The 16,006-nt window shown below is 33.2% G+C and overlaps 1 protein-coding gene across 5 annotated transcripts in view; it reads right to left on the bottom strand.

Moving 5' to 3' along the window:
* Positions 1-16,006, bottom strand: part of LOC142228290 (frequenin-2) — a 236,324-nt gene that overhangs the window by 144,472 nt on the left and 75,846 nt on the right. The window contains exon 3 of one of the 5 annotated variants that reach the window (XM_075298680.1): positions 8,911-8,952. The exons of the other annotated variants lie outside the window; for them this stretch is intronic. The gene's annotated coding sequence lies outside the window, so the exon portion shown is untranslated. The remainder of the gene's footprint in view (positions 1-8,910; positions 8,953-16,006) is intronic. 5 annotated transcript variants of the gene reach the window in all.

The following is a 16,006-nucleotide window of genomic DNA, read 5'->3' as shown; positions in this document are numbered from 1 at the left end:
TAAACCCATCTCGATGTTTGGTTTTGGAGCCTCTTGGAGGAGCAAATTTCATCCGAGTCAGTTGAAATTTGTTATACTGTGCAAGTATATGGCCGTTAACAACCATGCCTAACTAGGTCCATATCGGTCTATAGTTATATATAGCCCTCAGATAAATCGATCCCCAATCTCACATAAATTGATCCATATCAAGTTCATAATTGTATATAGCCCCCATATAAGCCACCCCCATATTTCAATTCTGCCTCTCTACGTACCGTGCAAAAGTCCATATCGTTTCGTAATTATTTGTAGACGTACCTATACATACCTTTTTTTCTAATATATACCAAGTATGGACTAACTCACAATTTACAAAACGATGTTAAGAAGTTTTAAGATATCGCAACCGAAGTAATTCGATTGTGGATGACAGTCTTTCGTAGAAGTTTCTACGCAATCCGTGGTGGAGGGTACATAAGATTCGGCCTGGCCGAACTTACGGCCATATATTCTTGTTTATTTTGAAATTTATCGAAATTGCGATACATTTCAATATATCAAAAAAACAAAAACATTTCGTCTGGCCCGACCCAAAATGAATTATATCTTTGATAGAACCCAGTTAAAAACTGGAGTGCCCTGAATCAATTCCAGAACCCTAAGGCTAAGGTTATCGCCTTTGTATAAACCTTTTTTTAAGTTTGACCTATATTCAAGTCCACTATGGCCATGGGATAGCATACCCTATGGACGAGTATAAATTCAAATGTAATAAATATATGTTCTACATATAAAATTATTCCAAAAATTTTTCTTTAGTAACGTTTCCCACAATGCACATAAATGAAGTCATTATGCTAATGGGGTTTGCTATCAAAAATATGTTTTTCGGTTGTGGCTCAGATAAACGAGAAAACAACAATTTCGTCTTCATTATCAACAACCACATTATCACACCACACCCGTAGAGAGGAGTACACACATACATCTACACACAAATACGAGAACTCAGCAATTTATACACACCAACATTGAAAAACAAGAAAAATGCCTAAAATGAAAATCATGTTTGAGTCGTTTTGTAACTTAAGGCAAAAGCACAACACCAACCACGTTGTCATCGTTATCGAATGAGTGTAGCCGTTTTAAGCTGAACCAAAGGGGCTGTCAGAAAGAAGAAAAAAAAAACACGAAGGAACCAAGCATTACAAAATATTGCCCCATAACGTTCTCTCAAGGACTATAAGGATTTCACTTCTCCCCAATACAAAGAAAGAATAATTTTAACACTTCCCACAACCCTGGAGCTCATTGAGGACTCTCAAACTTCCCTTCCTATATCTACGACAAACAAAAAAAAACAGAAATTTTTAGATGAAAGATTTGTGACAGATAAAATGAAATATAGCATCGGCATACAAAACCCATCGAATATTACACACAAAAAAGCAGAGGGAACAAAGCAAAAAAAAAATGTAATTTCAAACAGCCAGGCTATAGGAGGTATTCGGCTTAGAGGAATCATTTTACACAAGAAATAGAAACAAAATTCATCACATCATCATCCGAATGCCCAAAACGAGCAAAGGGGATTTATTGGAAATGGAAAAAGAAGAAATGTAAAATTTAAAACTCTCAAAATTATTTTTATTATATTTTTCTTCTGTTTTTTCATCGTCTTTCTCATAGCTCTATTTTCGCACTTCCATTGCCGTTTTGACTTAGCGACCTTTTCTTGGCTTAGTTTATCCAATGAATAGGCGGAGATGGATTGCATTTTCCTTTGTGGGTCTGTAATGATGTTATTTCGTAAACGCAATCAATTGATATCTGAATGAAAATAGAAAAGTAATGTAATCTTACCAAGACTTAGGTTTCTTTTTTCGATCACTATTTCCGTACCATTCCAGGGCTTTTGAAGGATTTACTTTAGTGACTCGATATAAATGAATGTAAGCTACGTTACATAATACCACCAGTAAAATGGAGTTTTCTATTTGTCATTCATACAAAGACTATAAAAATGTAGGGGCAATATATTCAACTATGCAATGCGTCTATGTTACTTTTATTTTTTAAGAATAAAAAATATTCTAATAAATGTAATTGACCTAATAAAGAGATTATGCAGCCTAAATATTAGGATATACAATTTTAAGGATATATTTTTTTTAAATCAACATATTTTAATAAAAAGAAAGTTCATAACCTTTGTTGTAAGAATGCTTTTTCCCTAAATTTGGGAGACGAATGTTTGAAATATGCTTCCTTCCGTCTTATGTCTTTGAAGAAAAGCAAATGTTCCCTAAAGTTAAGTATAACGTGGAATATGTACGCTGACAAAATTGTTTACGTGCACTAAAAAAATGAAGTCAATATGACACTAAAGCCAATGTAATTATATTTTAGTTCGTGGAACTATTCCCCCTTGTTCTGGTTTATGAATTCGCAAAACGCAAAATTTTTATACTCTGCGCCACACTGTAGAACAGGGTATTATAAGTTAGTGCATATGTTTGCAACACCCAGAAGGAGACGAGATAGACACATGGTGTCTTTGGCAAAAATGCTCAGGGAGTCGATATGTCCGTCTGTCCGTGAACACATTTTTGTAATCAAAGTCTAGGTCGTAGTTTTAGTCCAATCGACTTCGAATTTGGCACAAGTATGTGTTTTGGTTCAGAATAGAATTCTGATTTTGAAAGAAATCGGTATATATATATATATATATATATATATATATATATATATATATATATATATATATATATATATATATATATATATATATATATATATATATATATATATATATATATATATATATATATATATACATATATATATATATATATATATATATATATATATATATATATATATATATATATATATATATATATATATATATATATATATATATATATATATATATATATTTTTTTTTTTTTTTTTTTTGCCCGATATGGACTTATATGGCCCCAGAAGCCAGAGTTTTACCCTAATTTGCTTAAAATTGTGCACAAACAGAACAATTAGTACTACAGTCAAGTGGGCCAAATTTTATTGAAATCAGTTCAGAGTTAGATATAGCTCCCATATTAATCTTTCGCCCGATATGGACTAATACGGTCCCAGAAGCCAGAGTTTTACCCCAATTTGGTTGAAATTGTGCATAAGGAGTACAATTAGTAGTGTAGTCAAGTGTGCCAAATTTTAGTGAAATCGGTTCAGATTTAGAGATTGCTCCCATATATATCGTTCGCCCGATTTACACTCATATGACCACAGTTGCCAATCGTTTACTCCGATTAATTTGAAATTTTGCACAGAGAGTAGAATTAGCATTGTAGCTATGTGTGCCAAATTTGGTTGAAATCGATTTAGATTTGGATATAGCTCCCATATATAGCTTTCGCCCGAATTACACTCATATGACCACAGGGGCCAATTTTTTGCTCCGATTTAGTTGAAATTTTGCACAGGGAGTAGAATTATCGTTGAAGCTATACATGCCAAATTTGGTTGAAATCGATTCAGATTTAGATATATCTCCCATATATAGTTTTCGCCCGATTTACACTCATATGACCACAGAGGCCAATTTTTAACTCAGATTTAGTTGAAATTTTGCACAGGGAGAAGAATTAGCATTATAGTTATGCGTGCTAAATTTGGTTGAAATCGGTTCAGATTTAGATATAGCTCCCATATAAAGCTTTCGCCCGATTTAGACTCATTTGACCACAAAGGCCAATTTTTAACTCCGATTTAGTTGAAATTTTGCACAGGGAGTAGAATTAGCATTGTAGCTATACGTGCCAAATTTGGTTGAAATCGGTTCAGATTTAGATATATCTCCCATATATAGCTTTCGCCCGATTTACACTCATGTGACGACAGAGGCCAATTTTTAACTCCGATTTAATTGAAATTTTGCACAGGGAGTAGAATTAGCATTGTAGCTATGCGTGCTAAATTTGGTTGAAATCGGTTCAGATTTAGATATAGCTCCCATATAAAGCTTTCGCCCGATTTACACTCATTTGACCACAAAGGCCAATTTTTAACTCCGATTTAGTTGAAATTTTGCACAGGGAGTAGAATTAGCCATGCGTGCCAAATTTGGTTGAAATCGGTTCAGATTTATATATATCTCCCATATATAGCTTTCGCCCGATTTATACTCATATGACGACAGAGGCCAATTTTTAACTCCGATTTAATTGAAATTTTGCACAGGGAGTAGAATTAGCATTGTAGTGCGTGCCAAATTTGGTTGAAATCGGTTTAGATTTAGATATAGCTCCCATATATATTTTTTTCTGATTTCGACAAAAATGGTAAAAAATCCAAAATTTTCCTTGTAAAAATTTTTTGCGTTCGTTAATTAAATTAACTAATAAACAGGGAAAAAATTATACACAAATTAAGCATTAATATTTACTAAATTCTTATTTCTCACAAAATAGTTCATTATTTCTTTAAATTTGTAAATTTTACTACAAATGCGCATACCATGAACTTCGTATGTCACTAAAGACATTTTTGCAATTGTGAACTCCAATTTTTTCCTTCAAACTACAAAATTTTCTTTAACAAGTGAAAAAAATTAATTATGTCTAATAAATTTTCTTGAATTTGTCGAAAAATATTTACTTATTTTTTGATATCGGCATGATGCCAGCTTTTGTTATACTGTTAAGTTAAAATTTTCTAAAAATATTCAAAATTTTCTAAAAGTAACCGAAAGTTTTCTTCCTGGTGGGTTCACTATTTTTTCAGTATATGGAGTAAATATATATGTATGTTATCATGTAACGGCATAGAAATGGTGTTGGAAACCTCATATTTATTGAAGGAAATACACACAAAATTGTTAATTTAAATATTTTGAAGAATTAGTTGGCCGAATCTGTCTGGAAGTTGTTTTTTTTTTTGTCCAAGATAACGACTCCAAGCATTCGTCCCATATTGTTAAAGAATACTTGCTATACAACACTATCACCTTCCAGTCATTAATCTAGTTGAACACCTGTGGACATATATCAAAACCCGTAGATTTGACGAAAACCTTAACCCACTCAATACCGAAGAGACTCCAGGCAAAAGAAAACACTAAGAGCTACAATAAAAAATAGTTAAAATGTTTAATATTTGTGTTTAAAGCAGCGCTGTACAGTTGGAGCCGTTGTTAGTATATGGTCTCGGAGTCGGAGTCTGAAGATTTTGCTGGAGTCGGAGCCGGAGTCGTAGAAATTTTACTCGACACCGACTCCGGTGAAACTAAATTTGAAAAAAAAACTTCATATCTTTGTAATTAAGGAAATATTTCCCCAATTTAGATTCCATTAGGGGTTTTAATCGAAAAACGAAGTACTGGGTTTCAGGCCATTCAAAGTGTATTTATATGTGTGAAATTTCACGGTGATATAAAAAGTAAGGTTGCACTAGAATATGGGCTGAATTGTATTGTCCATTTTTAACACGATATTTGAATCGATTTTTTACCCTATATATACTCGAGATAAGGGTACATACAGTAGTAGAAACTAACGTCCTGAATTCTTGGCAAGAATGTAGAGTTCGAAGATGGGTCAACCGGATCATGTTGTGATATAGCACCTACATATAAACCCAACTTCCGTTTTGTTTTAAGAAATTTTTCCCAGTCTAAAATTTTCATAAGATTTGTCGGAAAATTTTGAATTTAGAGTTATTTGAGATCCATAAATAAATGCTGAAATTTCACGTCGGCCCAGATTTTGAGATACTTGAGAAATCTCCATATACACCCAATGTCCTTGGAAGCTGTAATAATCTCTGCCAACGTGCCATTTGAGCTGGTTTTTGGGTGAACGTCATCAAAGCCACTCGAAATTCTTTAGATTAAATTAATGATCTCAGATAGACCATTTATAAATCGACGTTTCACCATTCTACTTTTATAGAAACAATATTCGTAACTGTCCAGCTATTCTTGTCATCTATTGTATGGTAGTGGTTATTTAAAATTCCGTCCGTCGTAATTTTTGTCAGTTTATGTTTGCTTTATATAGCTGCCCACCAAAAAAAGCGTCGCCAAAAAAGTAATGAAAATGTTCTTTTTGGATCCGGAAGTGGTGCAAAATTGACGCAGAAGCGATGAATTTAACATGGGCTTGTCATAAGACGGAAGTCCTCCATTTCAACAACCGCTGCACTGAATTTGCATCACTTCTTTAGGTGTGATCCGAATTCAATGTTTTGGATGTAAATTAAAAATTTGTGTGATATTTTGCCAAATAATGCTTGCCGGAAACGTTTGATCTCAAATATTTTCAAAAATTCACAATTTTTTCAGATTGGATTTAGCATTTTTTTCGACAAAATTTAAATGATTTGTACCATTTTATGTGTTCTTACTCTGTTTTTAACCAATTTGAAACAAAAAAGGTTAAAATTACTCATTAAAAATATGAAAAAAAACAAGTTATAAAAAATTGAATTAAAAGAACTTCCTGGGTAGTTAAAAGTGCTTTTAAAGTTGTGCCTTTGGAAGAACTTCCAAATTTTTTTGCTGGGCGACAAATTACATTTTTTTGTTTTTGTGTATTTTTAAACCCTCCACCATAGGATGGGGGTATATTAACATTGACATTCCGTTTGTAACACATCGAAATATCGCTCTAAGACCCCATAAAGTATATTCTGGGTCGTAGTGAAACGGACCCCCAAATTTGGCTTGGGGATCGTCTAAGAAAAGCAAATTTTATCCGATCCGGCTGAAATTTGGTACATGTTGTTAGTATATGGTATCTAACAACCAAGAAGAAATTGGTCCACATCGGTCCATAATTATATATAGCCTCCATATAAACCTATACCCCGATTTGGCTTGCGGAGTCTCTAGGAGAAGCAAATTTAATCGGATCCGGCTGAAATTTGGTACATGGTGTTAGTATATGGTATCTAATAACCAAGCAAAGATTGGTCCACATCTGTCCATAATTATATATAGACCCCATATAAACCGATCCCCCGATTTGGCTTGCGGAGTCTCTAGGAGAAGCAAATTTAATCCGATCCGGCTGAAATTTGGAACATGGTGTTAGTATATGGTCTCTAATGATCATGAAAAAATTGGTGCACATCGGTCCATAATTATATATAGCCCACATATAAACCGATCACCAGATGTGACCTCCGGAGCCACTTGGAATACCAAAATTCATCTGATTCAGTTGAAATTTGGTACGTGGTGTTAATATATGGCCTCACACACCTATGTAAAAATTGGTCGAAATCGGTCCATAATTATATATAGCCCCCATATAAACCGATACCCAGATTTGGCCTCCGGAGCCCCTTGGAAGAGCAAAATTCAACCGATTCTGTTGAAATTTGGTGCGTGATGTTAGTCTATGGTATCCAACAACCATGCAGAAATTGGTTCACATCAGTCCATAATTATATATAGCCTCCATATAAACCGATCTCCAGATTTGACCTCCGGTGCCTTTCGGAGAAGCAAAATTCATCCGATCTTGATCTGAAATGCTGGAGTCGGAGCCGTATTCCGACTCCACAGTCCTGGTTTAAAACAATAATTTTTGTTTATTTGTAGGGTACAAGTTTTTCTTTTTTTGCTAAGTGAAATTAACTAGTTTTGTGTTTATTATTTTTTCCCTTGACAGAAATTAATCTAAACTAATTTTCTTTCTATTTAGTAGTTCGTATCTGAAGCTTTAATTTAATGTATAATACATATTATTTACTCCATATTTTTCATATCGTTTCTCAATTTATTTCAAATTGATTGATTGGCACATACTGAAAATGAAAGCTAAGGAAAGATGTTATGACATCAATATAGTTTTGGTATTGTCTGATGCGAATCCGAACTATGCCATCCATTGTCCTTCATGAATTATTTATTTGCACTCCCAATATATGTACACTGAAAAAAAAATGTTGTAGTGAGGTCAAAGATTTCATGTCTTTAAAATACAAATGCAAATTTTGCTTAGCATAGAAGAGGCATTTCTCTAATATAAAGTTTTTTCCTTGTCCAACATTCGATAAACTTTTCTATGAAGTCGTATTATAATTAAGTGATTTCACTTAAAAGTGGGTATTATAATATGAAAGAAAAAAATTTTGGGCTAAGGTCAACTTGACTTTTATAATTCAGAAAAATTCTTTAAAATTAATGAAATTGTCTTTAAATTTGTTGTCTTTTTTCATCTTGACTACAAAGCAAAAAATCCTTCAAATATGGGACATGTTTTTCAACTCTTTATTTTAAAGATGTTTTTACTTGAAACATAGCATAATTTCTACTGGAAGTCGATTCTGAATTTGGAAAAAAAAGTTTTGGTTAACTCCTTTTTAAAAGACTTTGATACCATATGAAGAAAAAAAGCTGAAAATGAAAAAAATTAAAATTTGCTTCCTAGAAACAATTACACAAAACCTAAATTTAAAAGATAATTGTGTCTTAAATGTATCCTTACCTGTATTTTCCGCTTCTTTGGCTCGGAATCAATACCAAAATTTTTAAAGTAAAGACAAAATCTTTGGAACTGGGCATGCTTTTTTTAAGTGTAGGTGTAAACGTAGAAACTCATACAACTCAACTGAACCCATCCAACTGATATTATCAATTGCTTATGAGAGTATGTTCCCTCAATTTCATAGGCGCGCTACACTGCCAAATTTACTCATAAATTTTATTTGCTGGCCTGTGGTGCGTATACTCATTATGATAATCACATGACAGTACGTATACGCAGTGGTGTACCATTCCGTTGTCCATTAAAAACTCTTAATGCACAAACAGCAAAATGTTTTAAACTTTTAGCATTCCCATAGCATGGTAATATAATATAAACTCATTTTGGATAGCAAATAAATTCATATAATTTAATTAAATTTCTTCTCGATTACCTGCTTGTTTCATTCAAATTAGCAAGTGATGTATTTTCATACCTGAAATTGAAAAAAATAATAAATATATGTAAATGACTTTATAAAAGATATATGTAGATGAAAATTCTTAATGTTTACTTTAAACAAAACAAACGAAAAAAAAAAAATAAAACATGAAAGATATGTGCCCTCATTGGTGTTCTTTTATTACAGTTTTTAAAATTTCTTCAAAAAGTTCACACCTACATCGCCAAAAATTTATTTTGTTCTAAAATTTTTATTTTTGCAATAAAAAATACTCCTTATCACAAAATCATAACGCCTTGCTTTTAAATAACTGGCTTCATTTCCTAAATTCAGACATATTATAAGGTTTCGTAGTAAAAATTTAAGACAGTTCTAGGTAAAAACGGGTGCCATTCGTGCCAAAAATAAACTGTCAAAATCGGCATTTTACCCAAAATCTACCATATTTAAAAAAAAATCCTATCTTGAAGATTTTGATCAAATTTGTGTGGTTAATATACAAAAAATACCTTTTTCTTCGAAAGAAATGTTTTTTCAGGGAAAAGGGACTTCATTTTTATAGCCGAATCCAAATGGCGTTCAATATTGCGAAGAAATAACGAATCAAATACACAAAAATGTCACCAACATTACTGAGAGGGGATAATCCACCGCTGGAAACATTTTTGGCTTCCATATATGACAGTCTATTATGAGATGTTTTCAAAGTAATATAATATATGCGTTTCATTGTGTGGGTTTTAAGATTCGGCCCAGTTGAACTTTGGACAGTATATACTTGTGTCATAGTGTCATTCCTTTTTACAAAAGCTTTCCGGGCTCATTTTCTGCATAAATAAAGAAAAAAATATCTTTTAAAATAATTAACCGAAAAATAAAGTAGTAATTTGCTATTTTTTGTATACCCACCACCATAGAATGGTGATGGGGGTATAATAAGTTTGTCATTCCGTTTGTAACACATCGAAATATCGTTTTCCGACTATATATATAAAGTATATATATATTCTTGATCAGGGAGAAATTCTAAGACGATATAAGCTTGTCCGTCTGACCGTCTGTCTGTTGTCATCACAAACTCGTCCATTGTCTGCAGGCCGGTCAATTTCGAAGATGGGCTATATCGGTCCAGCTTTGGATATATGTTAGGTTAGGTGGCAGCCCGATGTATCAGGCTCACTTAGACTATTCAGTCCATTGTGATATCACATTGGTGAACTTCTCTCTTAGCACTGAGTGCTGCCCGATTCCATGTTAAGCTCAATGACAAGGGAACTCCTTTTTATAGCCGAGTCCGAACGGCGTTCCACATTGCAGTGAAACCACTTAGAGAAGCTTTGAAACCCTCAGAAATGTCACCAGCATTACTGAGGTGGGATAATCCACCGCTGAAAAACTTTTTGGTATTCGGTCGAAGCAGGAATCGAACCCACGACCTTGTGTATGCAAGGCGGGCATGCTAACCATTGAACCATGGTGGCTCCTTTGGATATATGTTAGTCCCCATATAAACCGACCTCCTGATTTGGGGTCTTGGGCTTATAGAAACCGTAGTTTTACCCAATTACCCTGAAATTGGAAATCTAGAGGTATTTCACGACCATCAAGAGGTGTGCCAAAAATGGTGAGTAGCGGTCCATGGTTTGGTATAGCTCCATATAGACCGATCTCCCGAGTTTTCTTCTTGGGCTTCTAGACACCGCAATTTTTATCCAATTTGCTTAAAATTGGAAATATAGAGATACTTTACGACTATAAAGAGGTGTGCTAAAAATGATAAGTATCGGTCCATGTTTTGGTATAGCCCCCATAAAGACCGATCTCCCGATTTTACTTCTTGGGCTTATAGAAATCGCAGTTTTTATCCAATTTGCCTGAAATTAGAAATCTAGAGGTATTTTAAAACCATAAAGAGGTGTGTCAAAAATTTTGATTATCGGTCCATGTTTTGGTATAGCCCCCATATAGACCGACCTCCCGATTTTACTTCTTGGACTTATAGAAATCGTAGTTTTATCCAATTTGCCTGAAATTAGAAATCTAGAAGTATTTTAAAACCATAGAGAGGTGTGTTAAAAATTTTGATTATCGGTCCATGTTTTGGTGTAGCCCCCATATAGACCGATCTCCCGATTTTACTTCTTGGGCTTATAGAAATCGTAGTTTTTATCCAATTTGCCTGAAATTGGAAATTTAGAGGTATCTTTGGACCACAAAGAGGTGTGCCAAAAATTATTAGTATGGGTCCATGTTTTGGTATAGTTCCCATATAGACCGATCTCCCGATTTTACTTCTTGGGCTTATAGAAATCGTAGTTTTATCCAATTTGCCTGAAATTAGAAATCTAGAGGTATTTTCGGCCCATAAAGTGGGTGCCGAAAACGGTGAGTATCGGTCCATATTTTAGTATAGCCCCCATAAGAACGATTTCCCGATTTAACTTCTTGGCTTTTTAGAAACCGTAGTTTTTATCCGATTTGCCTGAAATTGTAAATATTCTCGGATTTTAGGCTCACAAAAACGTGTATTAAATTAAGTTTTTATCGGTCCGTTTGGTAATGCCTCCATATAGACTGACTTCACTTCTTGAGGGTATAGAAGGCGCACTGATCATGAAAATTGCTTGAAACTCAATGTAAAATTTCCAGATTTTACTTCTCGGGTGAAAATCTACAGATTTAAGATTTCAAATCAAGACGTTATTTTATAATTTAATGCACACTTACAAGAGATGTTAATGATTCCTCTAAAACTCAAAAAAAATGGTTATTATAAATATGATATAGTCCTAATAGGTGAAATCTTTAAATTTATCTTCGGGAAGTGTTCTCAAGTCCGCAAGCCCTCCTGAAATTTCAAAGGAAACCTTAATATTTGGTTCATGGTGGTGGGTATTAAGATTCGGCCCGGCCCGGCCGAACTTACTGCTGTATATACTTGTTTTACAAAAAGCTACATTTTGATGTACCACATTACCTGCACATTTTATGAATTCATGCTTAATGTGTTTTTTTTTTTAACAAATTCGCAAATATATCCGAAATTATGGGTTTGTTATTTTTCGCTCATAGTTGCGTGGATGGCTAAGACTAGTAAAATGAATGTGGTAAAATCTCATCGGAGAAAAACAAAAAAGTTGGCTATCAAAAAACCAATGCGTATACCATATTTGCTGCACTCAACCTGCAGGTTTTAGATCTCAAATCAAGCCGTTATTTCATAATTTTCTTGCACACTTACAAGAGATGTTTATGATTCCTCTAAAAATTCAAACAAAAAATGGTTCTTATAAATCCAGAAGCGGATCTAGTCTTCATAGGTAAAATCTTTAAATTTATCTTCGGGGTGTGTACTGGTTGAACTGCTCTGCTTGAAAAAATATCTGTCATCAAACCTCCCTGAAATCTTCAAAGAAAATTAATATATTTAATTCATGCTGGTGGGTATTTAGATTCGGCCCGTCCGAACTTACTGCTGTACGTACTTTTTATTTATTTATTTATTTATTTATCTAATTGTTTAATTATTGTTTTTTGTTTTTTTTTTTTCTTTTGTAACTTAACTAACAACTTTCCTTAAATTTAGTTTCCCTACCACGCAACAACATCTACTTTTAATGTTTGCCACATTATTCATTTCAAAATTTTACCACCTCTCAAATAGTAAACAAACTAGCTCTCAAAAATTATGACGAAACTTTTAATATAATGTGCTGTAGCCTTCGCTATAGTTATGGTTTACATTTAATATCCCTTGTCGTCCCTATCTACTTCTTCCTCTCTCTCCTGACCAAGACTCTATTCACCGTTGTCATTATATAATTTTTAAGAATACACAGATACATACACAAACAAAAGTACTACCATTACATCAGTGCAACGAGTAATAGAAATTGAGAATGTTTGTAATGTTAAGTACTTAAGTTGTATTCTCTGTACTCTAGAGAGTTTATGAGATGTGCTTGTGTTAGTATGAATAGTCATCGCTATGTATATGCCAACGCCATGGAGGCACTCATATACTCGTATTCAGATGTTCATTGAATACTAGGGGATGTTGTTTCCGCTGCTATTTCTCTATTAGGGGGGTTACTTTAAAATTATGGAAAAAATATAAGCAAGTACATGGTCGTTTAGAAATATTCAGAGGAGGAAACAATCAGGGTTGTAATGATGGTTGAGTCGTGAACCACAAATAATGTCAAAAACGCCCATCTTATTAGAATAAGTAATGAAAGAAAAATAGAGGGAGAGGGTAAGGTATTAAAGAATTTTTAAAACAAATATATGTTCGACAACATGTATGAATAAATGTAAATAAGTAAGGAGAAATTTTTCGAAATACAGTTTAAAAGATTCAATATTTTACAGATTTGTTGCATGGAGTCCAATTTTTAGTTTTTAATTGGATAAAAGTGAAAGTGATGTACATGGTAAAATCACCAATACACCCAAATATGGAATCGAATCAAATATAATTTGCCACACATACCTACTTACAATGAAAATAATATTGTTGTGAAGCCAAAGATTTCATGTCCTTGAAATACGAATGCGAGTTTTGCTTAGCATAGAAGACGCATTTCCCGTATATAAAGTTATTTTCCTTGTCCAAAAGTGGGTAAACTTTTCAATGAAGTTCCTTAGAATTAAGTCACTCGACGTAAAAATGATTATCATGAAAGATCGGTTTGTTTTTTTTATCGTTAACACGTTTTTAAAGGATTTTGATAGTATATAAAGAAAAAAGCTGAAAAAAAGTTTGAATCAAAATTTGGTTTCTAAAATCAAGTACGCAAAACTCAAATTTGAAAGAGAAAAAGAGTGCCTTAGAGTTTAATTCTCCGCTTCTATGGTTCGGAATCAATACCAAAATCATAAGTGTAAAGACAAAATCTTGTCTGGTTTTTTTTTTCAGTGTATGAATTTCGAGGAAAACTTATTTTCAAAGAAAGATATATTCCTGAATCTATTATTTAGTGGGGCCATTGGTATAAGTGGTAGACGACTAAAACTAAAATATATAGGTGAATTCAAAATACTCACAACCATGAATCAAATATAACAGTTCCCTTTGAAAATCATTCGTCGTAGTGCGTTATATGGAAATATGTAGAAATCCAAAGCCGATCGGCTCGAATGGTACGCTTTAGAAAAAATTGAGATGTCTAGAAGCCCAAGAAATCCGTTCGGGAGATCGGTCAATATTAGAGGTATGTACGTGATATGAATTTGTCATGACTCACGAAAATTTTCTTGACTCGTCTCATTTTTTTTTTTTTTTCGTGATACTTCACAAATTTTCTATAGACATACAATTTGGCACAATTTTCTATAGAAATAAAATTTTGACAAAATTTTCTGCATAAAATGAAATTTTGACAAAATTTTATACAGAAATAAAATTTTTGACAAAATTTTCTATAGAAATCAAATTTTGACAAAATTGTGTTGATGCAAGCTAAAATGTTAAAACATTTAAAATTTGCCACATTTGTAATCAAAGGGATGTTTATACATAAAAAAAAACAATTATAGATGATAGAAGAGATCGTAATACAAAATATTGCAAATACTGAAATAAACGAGTAAAATAAATAAATAATAGTTGTGTTCCTTTACTTTAGTCAGAGTTCAAAAATTTGTTAAATGTACAGGAACGAAAATATAGTAACAAATAGTAAAAATGGCAAATAAAAAGCAAAAGGAGTATTGTGATTTGAATAAATATTTTCAAACAATGAAGCAGGTAAATTAAATACTTTTATATCGCAACTATTTTGACAAATGGCAGAATTATTCGCAGGAAACTTTGAAATCCTTAATGCGATGGAAAGGAGCTATGGTTTTTACTGTGTTATTAATAGTACTCCTTGTACAAAATTTGAAATCAAAGTAAAACTCTGACTTCTGGGCCATATAAGTACAGTAATAGCGCATATTATCAGTATCTTATATGGGGGGTTCCATTTGTAACACATAATACAAATAACGATTTCTGACTATAGAAATCATATATAGTCTTGATCAGGGAGAAATTATAAGGCGATATAGCAATGTCCGTCTGTCTGTCTGTCTATCTGTTGTAATCAGGCTACATCATCCAATAATGAATCTATAGTGCTTAAATTTTGCGCAGATACGCATTTTGTCTACAAGCAGGTCAATTTCGAAGATGGGCTACATCGGCCTATGTTTCGACTTTGCCCCCATATAAAAACAACCCCGACTTACGATCTTCAGCAATAGGCATTAAAACTTCTATCTGATTTGCATGAATGGATTACTCTCTTGCACTAATACATCTACGTCATACAAATTCGGGCTGTGTCCAGTTTGTTACAGTGTCAAATAAAAATAAAAATAAAAAGTCAAATAAAATGTAATGGAGACGGGTCGGACATATGACAAAAGGTATATGTCGGTACGACAGGAACTAAATTAAAGACGAGAATTTCATCCCACAAATCTGACCACAAGGCTAGATACAAGCCATTGGATCAAAAGACTAACGATGTTAGTCGAAATATTGGATAATAAATTTAACAAGTAATCAAAAAAGGGTTTCCTTAAAAGGACCTCAAGCCGAAATAACAATAAAATAAAAAAAATAAATTATAAGGCCCATATCTCGCAAATATTAGATATATTCGCACACACGAAATATTTTTATGGAGGTTTATAAAGGGTGATACGGTCAAAATTTGGTCAAGGGATAACGCGTGTAAATCGGTGAAATCGTTTATTTAAGAAATCAAATTAAATTTCTTTTTCAAGTTCAATTAGTATAAAATTCAGGGAAAATATTCAGTTAGGCCTTCGCTTTTCCAAATCCGAATTGCCGGGCCTCACGCTTGACACCTGCCATCAGATTTTGTACAGCCACCTTGTCCACCTTCTTCGCCGCAGAAAGCCAGTTTGCCTTAAACTGCTGCTCGTCCTTAGCAGTTTTTATACCCACCACCATAGAATGGTGACGGGGGTATAATAAGTTTGTCATTCCGTTTGTAACACATCGAAATATCGATTTCCGACTATATAAAGTATATATATTCTGGATCAGGGAAAAATTCTAAGACGATATAAC

The sequence above is a fragment of the Haematobia irritans genome, chromosome 3 (genome assembly GCF_050003625.1).
Source record: "Haematobia irritans isolate KBUSLIRL chromosome 3, ASM5000362v1, whole genome shotgun sequence".
Classification (NCBI taxonomy): Eukaryota; Metazoa; Arthropoda; class Insecta; order Diptera; family Muscidae; genus Haematobia; species Haematobia irritans.
Note: the sequence above shows the minus strand (reverse complement) of the source record. Positions and strands in the feature narration are given on the sequence as shown.